We start from the raw sequence: 12,989 nt of genomic DNA on the forward strand, positions 1-12,989 counted from the left end.
AAGCTATTCCTGAAATCCTATCACTGACATATAAATTAATGGAGTACAGCAATGTTTTATACATCCATGAGAAAACATCCACATGAGACACATTTTTTTTGAAAGATACCAATTTTCCTGGATTTAATGTATTTGGAAATTAGTATGGTGTTCATTATCACTGAACTAGTATATATTTGTTTAAGGGCCAGCTGAAGGACGCCTCCGGGTGTGGGAATTTCTCGCTACATTGCAGACCTGTTGGTGACCTTCTGCTGTTGTTTTTTTCTATGGTCGGGTTGTTGTCTCTTTGGCACATTCCCCATTTCCATTCTCAATTTTAGACTTTGCAAAACAAAGAAATAAAAAAAAAAAAAAAAGTCAAATCCATGACAATTAGTATCCACTTAAAAAAAATCAATCAACAATAACCAGAATATATCTAAAGGTCAACATACAAGTCTTTAACAATAGGTGTCTAAACAACATGCCACCGGCAGCTCTGAATGTGTCGATTCAAGTTCCTTAATGAATGCTTTCTGAATTTACTGTAGACTAAGTCATATCTTAATGTTAATGTCATTAAGATCTATGCAGTCTTTTAATTCAACCGCAAACAAATTTTGTGTTGTATATTGGTATCACGTCATTGTCTTCATCAGCGTCGTCCAAAGACACTTAGTTTCAGGACAATAACTTAAGTTTAAGTCAATGGATCTCTATGAAATTTAAAGTTAAACACAAGGTTTGAAACCACAAAAGGAAGCTTGGGATTTATTTTTTGGGGTTATGGTCCCAACAGTTAAGAAACAAGGGGCTAGAAAATACTTATTTCAAGTTTCCAGACAATAAATTAAGGTTCAAGGGTTCAAAATTAAATTTCATCAAAAATTGAATTATTAAAGTTCTCTGACTGTGTTTTTATATTTTAAATATTGGTCCTGTTTTAAAATTGGTCTACAATAAGGTCCAAAGGGTCCAAAATGAATCATAATTTGATTTTAACAAAAATTGAGTTCTTGTGGTTTATTGATATGCTGAATCTAAACATGTACTTAGATTTTTGATTATTCAAGTTGGTCCAAATTGGGGTATTTTGATTTCTACAAAGTTAGACTATATGTGGTTCTTTGATATGCTAAATCTAACCATGTATTTTGATTTTTGGGCCTCATTATCAAGTTGGTCCACATTGAGGTCAAAAGTGTCTAAAATTAAACTTTGTCGAAATTATTGGAGTTCTTTGATATGCTGAATCAATCCATGTATTTAGATTTTGGATATTGGGTAATAGGTAATTAATTTTTTTTAAGATCATTAGACCACAATCATTCTGTGGCAGAAACCTATGCTGTGTCAAATATTTAACCACTGCATATTCAGAGCTGTAACAAGCTTGAATGTGTACATACTGGCCCCAATTGTTCAGAGTTCGACCCCTGGTTTGTATCAAGCTGCACCCTGAGGAGCATTTTATTTCAAGTTACATTTGTCTTTTCATATCCTCTATACCTCGGCCATTTGCAGCTTTGAACACTAAGCACGACTCATTTTTTAAACTGTTTTGTGTCATTTGGCTTTTTTGCATGGTTGCTGTCACATTGCCATTCGATATACCCTTCATCTTGTTTTGTCCATCGCCTTGCTGGTCATATGTAGCGTGTTCGCTTAACCTTATGACCTTGCAAGCTAGCATGTTAAAAATCTGGATCAACATGTCAGTCTACAGGGCCGTAAATTACATAGAGGCATGTAGGCAGTTGCCTCCTATTGCAAACCGAGAAAAAATGAAGAAAAAAACACTGAAAAAAACCCATACAAATGGTTAAAATCATGCTTTATTTTAATAGTACTTGTTGTTATTCTTACGCCTATTAAGGAGGTTGGGTAAAAATATTCGATAGAGCAAGCATTCAAACGCAATGTCATGCAATTAAAACATGGAACAGGTGAACAATGACGGAAAGCAGATTGTGTAGTCTCTCTTTGCAACACATACATCTACATAGAAGTCACAATGTTGCAATATTGAATGCATATAAGTGCTAAAGAGATGGGATTCGACCAGGCACAGAAAAATCCCTTTAGCATTTGACAAAGCCTAACCGAATAAAACTTTCAGTGTAAACAAACATGTGTTACGCTATAATAATTTGAATTTGATAATTAAAGTTTAAGTATGCATTTTCATTTTAAGGTTTGAAAATTGTGTCTCTGAAATGAAGTAAAATAGCTCCATTTGGACAGCCAAAAAACCTGATAAACCATAAACAAAATATTCAACTTCATATCAGGGGGCATTTCATTTCAAGTACGCAAATTGGTTCCCTAAAACTTAGTAATAATATCTTTTGAAGAGTCATAAAGCAGGACAAAGGATAAACAAATCTTACTATAACCGCACACGTTATCTAACTTTGGATAATAAATATTTTCAATATATTCCAGGCGCTTATTTATTGAAATATATAAATTTAACAAGAGGTGAATTCTGGGGAAGTACATTGCATTTTCTGCATAAAAAGGTCCACAAATCAAGTGTTTCGCCTCGCTCCGCTCGACGAACCTCAACTGCCTCCCCTTATAGGGAAGGCGATTTACGGCCCTGGTCTAGCACAAAGCAGAATATTGGCACTGGTAATAACCAGGTTTATTCACATTTATTCTAAAACCAGTTGTTGGCATGATACGGGTTACTAAAACCCTTTAGATGTTAACTCAAATATTATTATGCATATAGAAATTCAAGCATGCATTCGAAACACAACTCAAACATCGACATAAAAATCTGCTTTTGAAACACCGAAACCACCATATACATTAAAAATCTATTCAAGGAATTGCAACAATTTCCGTTGGGAATTTAATATAAAAAAGAAGATGTGGTATGATTGCCAATGAGACAACTTTCCACAAGAGACCGAAATGACATAGACATTAACAACTATAGGCCACCGTACAGCTTTCAACAATAAGCAAAGCCCATCCCAAATTAACAACTCGGACGCTGACAATTTCGTAAACTGAATTCAAGCCAGCTGTCAGATGCGGATTTAGAGGGGGCCAGGAGCCCGCCCCCTTCTTTGATTAATTTTGGCTTTATAGGGAATCACATATGAAATTTCTAGATCCGCCACTGGCTGTAATTGATCAAATGATACCTTCTACTTTTGTGGTGACAGTTTCCACTTTATTATGAGTGCTTAGATATAAAAAGATGTGGTATGAGTGCCGATGAGACATTGCTCTCCTACAAGTCACAATTTGTAAAAATAAACCATTATAGGTCAAAGTATGGTCTTCAACACGGACCCGTAGCACACCGAACAACAAGCTATATAGGGTCTCCAAATTACTAGACGTATAAAACCATTCAACGGTCTATTCTACTAGTAGTATATAAGAAACGAGAAAGAGAAACATGTCTAAACCACATCAACAAACGACAACTACTGAACATCAGATTCCTGACTTGGGACAGGTACAAACAAATGCATCGGGATTAAACGTTTTAATAGGTACGAAAAAGGGACGAAATATACCAAAGGGACAGTCAAACTCATAAATCTAAAACAAACTGACAACGCCATGGCTAAAAATGAAAAAGACAAACAAACAACAGCACACATGACACAACATAGAAAACTAAAGAATAAACAACACGAACCCCACCTTTATAATACAGATACAGTCAAGTATGCCTCATATCTTGATTTATATCTAGACATTGACAATGAGGGTCGGTTAAAAACAAAACTTTACGACAAAAGAGATGAATTCAGCTTCCCAATTGTGAACTTTCCATTTCTATGTAGCAACATTCCAGCAGCGCCTGCTTACGGAGTATATATCTCCCAATTGATACGATATTCCCGGCCTTGTATTTTCTATAAGGATTTCCTTGATAGACGAGTGTTGCTCACAAGGTAGCTATTACACCAAGAGTTCCAAATGGTTAATTTGAAATCATCCCTTCGAAAATTTTACGGACGCCATCACGAGTTGGTTGGCCGTTATGGAATAACCGTTTCACAGATGATATAGGGTATGTTCCTTATGTCGTTACTACAATACCTTTCCCTTTTCACGAATATGACCTACCGAAGTAGACTGTTTACCGGATTTGTAATAACATAAGTAACACGACGGGTGCCACATGTGAAGCAGGATCTGGTTACCCTTCCGGAACACTTGAGATCATCCCAGTTTTTTGTGGGGTTTGTGTAGCTTAATCTTTAGTTTTTTTTATGTTGTGTCTTCTATACGATTATCTGTTTGTCTTTTTATTTTTATTTTTAGTCATGACGTTGTCAGTTTATTTTCAATCTATGAGTTTGACTGTCCCTTTGGTATCTTTCGTCTCTCTTTTATTTAAAAAAATAACATCACAACATAGAAAGACACACTAGTAAACATCAATTGAAATGGCTTAACTCAATCAAAAGACATATTAACACAAGTGAACATACACTGAAAGAATAAAGTTTATTTTTGACACAATGAAAATACAAATTCAATAGAATAAGCCTGAAGGATGAATAAAAAAAAACAACAGTAGTATACCGCTATGAGATTTCAGACCGTTTTAGAAAAAACAACAGTGACCTTGAACAAAAAGCCGCCACAGGTAAAACGTCTGTTCATGCAACTATGCTGCAAACACCCGTGTTTACAGGTACACAGGAGACCTCAACATACCAGAAATAACTAGTCTAAGACATAGTATGGTTCCAACACGGTGCAATATCTTTTATAGTCATTATCTCATTGGGGAGTCTTTAAAACTGGGTCAAAGGGATAAAAAAGAACAATGAAAATTAAACCTCAATATTCAAAACAAAGAGATACCTCAAATTGGGGGATGGGAAGAGTTAGAAATATCCAAATATGTTATACTCATTCGAAATGAACACATTTCTGTCGTAAAGTCTATAGTCTTGACCAGATTGTCACTGTTAATTGAAAGTTATAGATTATCGATTGAGAAGCGGAAATGCAATGGACAATACTAACGGACAATCACGCCAATGAATATGTTCTGTCTGACAATCAAATAGTCTTTTGTCTAGGTGTAGCAAGAGGGTGTATTCTCCCGTGAGACAGTGTTACGACACCGACAACCAAATACTAAGTTGGACTACAGTAACTATTATGCAAATTTACTGATGAATAAGTAATACATTTGAGGGCATTACATTGCATTATCAATAAACCATTATATGTAAAGCATTTAAACGGATATCACAGTGTTCAATCAACAACTCAATTATTGCGTGAACCCCTAAGGGTTCACGCATATTTATTAGTTAGAAATATATGGTACATGGAGGAATATTCGGAAACTTTCTTTTTGTTCATTCGGAACATTTTTTCTTCTTATCTGTATTAGCATCCTGCAATTAAGAGCACCTCCATACGGGGTATTCAATATATTCAAAACATGGCAATACAGAACTTTACACTGATTGCTTACTCACTTATATGCTACTATGATAATAAAATATATAGTTGAAAATCTATATGGAAAAAAACGAAATAGCTATCCATACGTATAATTTTTAAAGAATAATAATGATTCAAAACATGGACACATGTACCTCAGTCTTCAAAACATTCATAAAATTCATTTAGAAATAAATAATGAGGCATTGCGAACTGGCCAACTAGTATGATACAATGTACATTGATTAATGTTCCTTACGACCGATCATCAATAGGTGTTACTCTCCCACGAGATGGATTGAGATTTAGAAATTACTTGACCTAATATAAAACCGTTATTTAAGAGGCATAACTTTAGAATTGAATTCTAGATACAACGGATTTCATTAATAAAACAGAGTTACACATAAGATAAAAAGTGAATGCTTTCTTATTGCCTATGATGTAACGTAAATGTACACAAATATGATCATGGTTAATTTAAAAGAAACTGTTATCAATGCAGTAGAATTAATTGATGCACAAGAACATCCTTTAAAGATTCCCAACAAAAAAGGTTTAACTGCATTTGTTAAATTATTTCTAAGAAACAATGAATTTGGGTTTAATGGACAGGTATACAAACAAGTTATAAGAGCGCCCATGGGTGGTATATTTTCACCACTATGCACATATATGCATCAAATTAATGGCAATTTTTCTTATGCCAAACAACGATAATAAGCAAACAAAAAACAGTCTCCTGATTTCGGACAGGTATATTAAGTATACATGTATAAGCAGCAAATTAAATGTATTTGTTGGATCCAAACCCATTTCTTATGTGGAACAAGGTTTTACGGCATGCACAAACAAATGATAAGTAAGTTGCTTTTGTAGGAATAAACATTCCATATTCTATGAAGCAAAATAATCGTACTTTAACGTTTAATCCCACTACAAATGTTTGCACCTGACCTTAGTCAGGAATCTGAAGTACAGTAGTTGACGTCTGTTTATGTAGTTTATACGTGTTTCTCGTTTCTCGTTTTTATATAGACCGTTAGTTTTCCCATTAGAATGGTTTTATACTAGTATTTTTAGGGGCCCTTTATAGCTTGCTGTTCGGTGTGAGCCAAGGCTCTGTGTAAAATGCCGTTACGTACCTTGACCTATAATGGTTTACTTTTATAAATTATTACTTGGATGGAGAGTTGTCTCATTGGCACTCATACCACATCTTCCTATATCAATCTAATTTGGTTTTTTTTTTACAGAAAAGTAAATAAAATGGCTGTTGGACTTAGGTGAAATATTACCTCTACCAATTAGAACCCTAGAAGTGTCATCCATTGGTAGTATTTTGACCTTTCACGTTGAAAAAAATTAATATCGAAATAAAAACATTAATTATCTCCTCACTTTATATTTAACACCACTCTCAACATACCCAAATTGTCCTGATTTACAATAAAAAGAAAATATTATCCTCCATCGCACACAGATGATAATAAAAACACTGAGGTATAATTAACAATGCAGTTGAAATAAGATTTGCATAAAAAAAAGTTCTAAGGTTCACGTGTTGATTTTTTTTTCTTCTAAAAAAACAACTTGTTTATATATTATTTGTTGGTTTTAATATCATCTTCTACCAAATAAATGGGGAATGTGTCCATAGAACACAGATTATGCCCCATCTATATATATACTGTGTATAAGTTTCATAACATTTGGTTGAGGCACACTTAAGTTAGAGATCGGGTATGAAACATTCAGCAATTAATCCATTTTTAAAGAGCATAACTCTAGAACAGTAAAAACGACACCACCAAATGCAAACTTGGCCTGCATTTTGTGGTTATGAGCATTGAGTATAAGTTTCATAACATTTGATTGAGGCACACTAAAGTAAGAGAGCGGAAATGAAAATCAGCAATTTTTCCATTTGTTATCAGACAGAACTCTAGAACAGTTAAAGTGACGGTCAAACTTGATCTGAATGTTGTGGTAATAAGCATTTATATGTATAATTTCATAACATTTGGTTGAGGCAAACTTAATATACAGAACAGAAACAAAAAATTCAGTATGCTTTCGAAAAGTTCATCGGAAGTTACCAAGACCTTGTTGATATATATTTTGTATAAACTTCACAAATAATACACGATGGTCTTCGAGTATAGATCCTGAGTACTAAGTAAAATTGAGAAAGGAAATGGGGAATGTGTCAAAGCGACAACAACCCGACCATAGAGCAGACAACAGCCGAAGGCCACCAATGGGTCTTCAATGTAGTCGAGAGAAACTCCCACACCCGTAGGTGTCCTTCAGCTGGTCCCTTAAAAATACGTGTGCTAGTACAGTGATAATGGACGTCATACTAAACTCCGAATTATACACAAGAAACTAAAATTAAAAATCATACAAGACTAACAAAGGCCAGAAGCTCCTGGCTTGGGACAGGCGCAACATTGCGGCGGGGTTAAACATGTTTATGAGATCAACCCTCCCCCTATACCTCTAGCCAATGTAGAAAAGTAAACGCATAACAGTATACGCACATTAAAATTCAGTTCAAGGTTGTTTATCATCTTAATAACGTGGCATAGTATTTTTTTATTTGTATTTATAAATATTAATTCTACTGTTTAATAGATACTCTCTCATCTAAGTCACAATTTGTAAAAGAAGACCATTATAGGCCAAAGTACGGTCTTCAACACGGATCCTTTGCTCACACTGACCACCAAGATATAAAGGACCCCAACAATAACATGTGTAAAACTATTCATACCGTTATTGTGCTATGGTAAATTTTGGTATTCTTGTCTAAAAAAAATATTTATGTGTTTTGTCTGTATGCTTGTTTGTGCTTCTTTGTTACATATTTGTTTGTTTTTAAAGTAATTACAAGGCCGTGCTCACACCAAACTCCATGCACATTAAACATGTTTACAATTTGTTTAATGTAATGTACACTAGTTTCACATTAAATTTGTTCACATCCATACATTGCTGGTTTAATTACATGTACATTAGATTTGTTCAGACTTTTTGAAGTTAAATCATTGCTCCTTTATGAAAGCCATTTTGATGATTTGCAGTACTTTAAAGATACTAAAGATGTCTTGATTGTGCAATAAAAAACGTAGGCTGCAGCAGCGTGCTCACAGACTAAGAAAAAGGATTGAGATGTTCAGGATAATTGCATTTTTTTTTATCTTTTTTGTTTGTTTCAAATGCCATTTCTCTTCCAAGGAGTATTTGGCACATACAAAGGAGTGACACCACTTTCACACCTGTTTGCTTTCGACGTATTGCACAATTACAAAGTGAAACTTGTAGAATTATAACGGGCCATTTAATGCCTAAGTATTATATACTTATACCTTCGGGTCAAAGGCTAATTAATTATAAGAGATTTTTAACGAATCTACGTGCTTCCACAAGTTGGCCGGACAAATTTTGCATATATACCAGTGTATATAAAGTGCAAATCCAGCTTGTTCATTTTCACTGTTTTATGCGAGTATGTCTATTGTAGAATAAAGGATGACGGGAAAAATTGCGTTTGTTTATTTTTTGAAAGTACGAAATAATTGATTTAAATGTTTGTTTTAGCACAATTTAATAAGAATATAACTTTCTTATGTATAATCACAAGTATAAAGTACAAAAAAGTGTTATTAAAGCAGCTGAATCCATAATATTGTTGACTGGATGCTATTCATTTTAACTATAGATGCGATGAATTATCACTGAAAGTGCAATCATTTCTGATATGGAATTTTTAGAGGTGCAATGAATTTTCATTATTTTTTTATTTGATAAATCAACATGCAACAACTGAAAATAGTCTTAGAAATGACATTAATACTGATGATATTTACAATGCAAGCTGGTCGTAGATTCTCACTTGAATATACACTGGTATAAGCAAATTTGATTTCGGACATTGTGTACTGTTCATCGATATTTTTCTGTACTTTTGCCGGTTTTATGTTTTTTTCATCATAGTTCTGTACCGTTTGTAAGTAAAACATCGAGAACATAGTTAACAATTTATGAGAAATTCAAACATATATCAAGGTGACTCGCGATTGTTGCTCGAACTTCATTTACTGTATGAGATGTATATAAAATGGCATTACAAAAAATAATTATGCAGCCATCCAGATGTCAAATGCCCGATATGAAAACGTTACCACTCAATCAATCGTGACATGAAGATCTGGTTATGACTGCTCTATGATAACCTAAGATGCATCCATTAGAGCTATTTTCATAAAGCTTGTTTGCCTTTTTAGTATAGATGTGGAAAAAAAAATTTCCCTCCCAAAAAGTAACAATTGAGTTATATTTAGTTACTTAGAGCTAAGAACTTCCTTTTACTTGAAATGGCACATTAGTTTATATAACAACTTCTTTCTTTTTTGAAAAAGAACTATATTAATATTTTAGTGAAGAAAATGAGTATACGTCTAATTTTCAAAATTTTGTTGGAGGGATGGGGGCATGACCCAAAACCCTCCTAGCAGGTTTGGATCACTATGTAAAAAATTTATTTGTTTTTGATTGGCCATGCAAAAGTTACTGTGCCTGGAAAAAATACAAGTTTCTTTGCCTCAATGTAAAAAAAGTTTGTCTCTAAAAAATATCTAAAGCCCCCTATTACCGCCAACCCTCTAGAGGCGGATCCAGGATTTTGTAAAAGGGATGTGTAATATTAAATTTTGCCGAGCTGAGCGAGGGCACAAAAATTCTGGACCTTTTTTTGGCTTAAAAACATAAAATAAGTGTAAATGCATTTTAGTTAAAGATTGGGGGGGGGGGGGGGGGGGACATTGGACATTATTGGTGCCGTATGCTCTACATCAATTGTCTATTATAAAATGATTGAATGGATTCAAAGCTATGTACTAATATACTATGATGTCGGATTTGTCAGTAAAACATGGACATGGAAATTTCTCGTTAGTTAGCATAACCACACAGATCTTTGTTGTAAACAAGATATACGGCTATTCAATGAAATTTACAGTACGACCGACACGAAGAAAGACAAACAAGCAATTTTTATCCAAATATTTGGTTGGAATGTTTCACCAACAAGGGAAGTGAGGGTTCCAAATCAACCAAATGCTACGAATGAGTCGGAAATCACAATGAAGTTATGAATGACAATCGGCATATGGAGACCAGAGGCGGATTTAAGGGGGGGGGCAGGGGGCCCGGCCCCCCTTTTTGGGAAAAAAAATGGTTGCTTATATAGGGAATCACTGAAGCGTGACTGGAGTGGGCCCCCACTTATGAAAATTTCTGGATCCGCAACTGGAGATATATAGGCCACATGCAGCAGGCAGGTTGCAGTCGGGCCTTGAAAAAATTATTCAGTATATCAGTTCGGCGAAACAGACATTCTGGTCAGATATGGAATTCACATGAATACCTTAATATCTTTATCAGTAAAGAATTGTCTCATAAAAATTAAATACACGGCAAAGTTCACGAAGTCTAGTCTAATTGATCATTTTACAAAAACAAAAAAGTGCAAGCAAAAGGGGGCGTACGCTACAACCCCCCCCCCTCCCCCCAAATGGTTGCTGCCTTAGCTGTCCAAGATATATGTATACAATGATGGTGTGTCATAGGAAATGGTATATTTAATCCTACATATAGATCGGGGTCTGAACAAATTATCAGAGAATATAGAATTGACAATATTAGCAATAAAAGCCATTTTTACGGAGTTTATTGATATATTACCTCGGACTTTCACTCACAAAGTATGCATATACAATCAATCCTTCTGACTTCATAAATTATGTCGGCTAAATTACGACTTTATACCATCAAAATTAATTAAAATCCTTCTGTGAAAATGCATCGCATATACAACAGTAATGAATCGCTCTACAGTGAAAAGGAAAGCCTGGCATCATTATTCAACAGTAAACATGAATTGCATCACAAAAACAACCGTTGCGTGGAATTTGATTCAATATAAACATTATCATGTTAAAAGGTACATTTTTCTACAAATAAAACTTGACTGCTACTTTTAAAACTCTTGCACGCTCTTTTCGTGAACTATTTTTACTATTTACCTATCTGTGTATCAATTTTATACCTGGATGTCTGTATGCGCCATTAAAACCCGTCCGCATCAAATACATTTATCATGAATTTATAAAACAGTACATATTGTATACTATTTCTTATTTTATTAAAAAATCATGAATTTGTCGTCTGTTTATTGATCATTCTACACAAGAAATTCTTCACGGATACAGTGAAAATGACATTTCTGGATTCGCACATTACATACACTGGATACGCATACATTTGCATAGACGCAGTATTTAAAAAAAATATATATTATAACGAGTTGCTAATTTGGTGAATCATTTTTATGTTTTTCTCAATTCATTAGTTTTGCTTGAAAAAAAAACCTAGTCAAGCGTTTGAACCAGGATCAATGACCAAATACTACCTTGCAGATACTTCTAAAAAACTACGAATTTCGGTTAAAAATAACAGTTTGTAGATTGCAAAAATGTAATTCAGTGGTTATATATATATATTTTTATTCACTATTTTTTGCATAAATAAGACCGTTAGTTTTCTCGTTTGAAGTGTTTATTTGTCATTTCGGTGTGGTTTATAGCTGACTATGCTGTATGGGCTTTGCTCATTGTTGAAGGCCGTATGTTGACCAATAGTTGTTCATTTTTGTGTCGTTTGGTATCTACCCCTTGATAAAAACACATTAAGAGCAAGAATTTCAAGATTTACTTATCATGTTTACTGTTTACTAGCCAGGAATGATAACCACTATTTAATACATTAGAAAATATATATCATCTAAATAAGGCAACTACCAAACACTCTGACTTCTTGTCATGGGAAAATTAAACAGTGGAACAGATATCAATTGAACGGTCTATTTGCATTATACATGTTATAGGAAATTGATACTAAAACCATAGAAAAGTTTTAAATGACATTCTATCCCCGTTGTACGGTGTCGGACTTAACCACAACCAATAGATTACAGTATGCAATTAATTAAGACTCCTTTTTTTACTTGTTTTCTTTTTTGTATCATCGTAACTGTTCTATAAAATTAGATATACCATTTGAATAGAAAATGAAGGATCTGCATTAAATAATGATCAGAACACACAGTGACTACGCAGACAAATTTTTGTTGCATCGAATCAGCCTCAATCCATCTACATAACATGACAAATATCATATGGAATACCTTTAACATGCAAGTTACCCATTTACGGTTTTCTTATGATGAATAGATCATTACGTTTCGAGCCGGCTAAATAAAATCTTAAAATTTACTGGCATGTAGATACTCATATGCATACGAAGGGACTTATAACATAATGGCATTTTGATTAGATAATTTGCTATTTGATTTTGAACATTTTGTAAATAATTACAAGTGTGGACACAGATGAGTGTGGATAGTATGTATGGATGTTTGACAGTGTCTTATGACAAAATGAGTTCTATGTTTTTTCTATATGGTGTTATTAACTATGTTGCACGATGACAACCAATCTGAGCAT

This window comes from Mytilus galloprovincialis, chromosome 10, assembly GCF_965363235.1.
Source record: "Mytilus galloprovincialis chromosome 10, xbMytGall1.hap1.1, whole genome shotgun sequence".
Taxonomy (NCBI): Eukaryota; Metazoa; Mollusca; class Bivalvia; order Mytilida; family Mytilidae; genus Mytilus; species Mytilus galloprovincialis.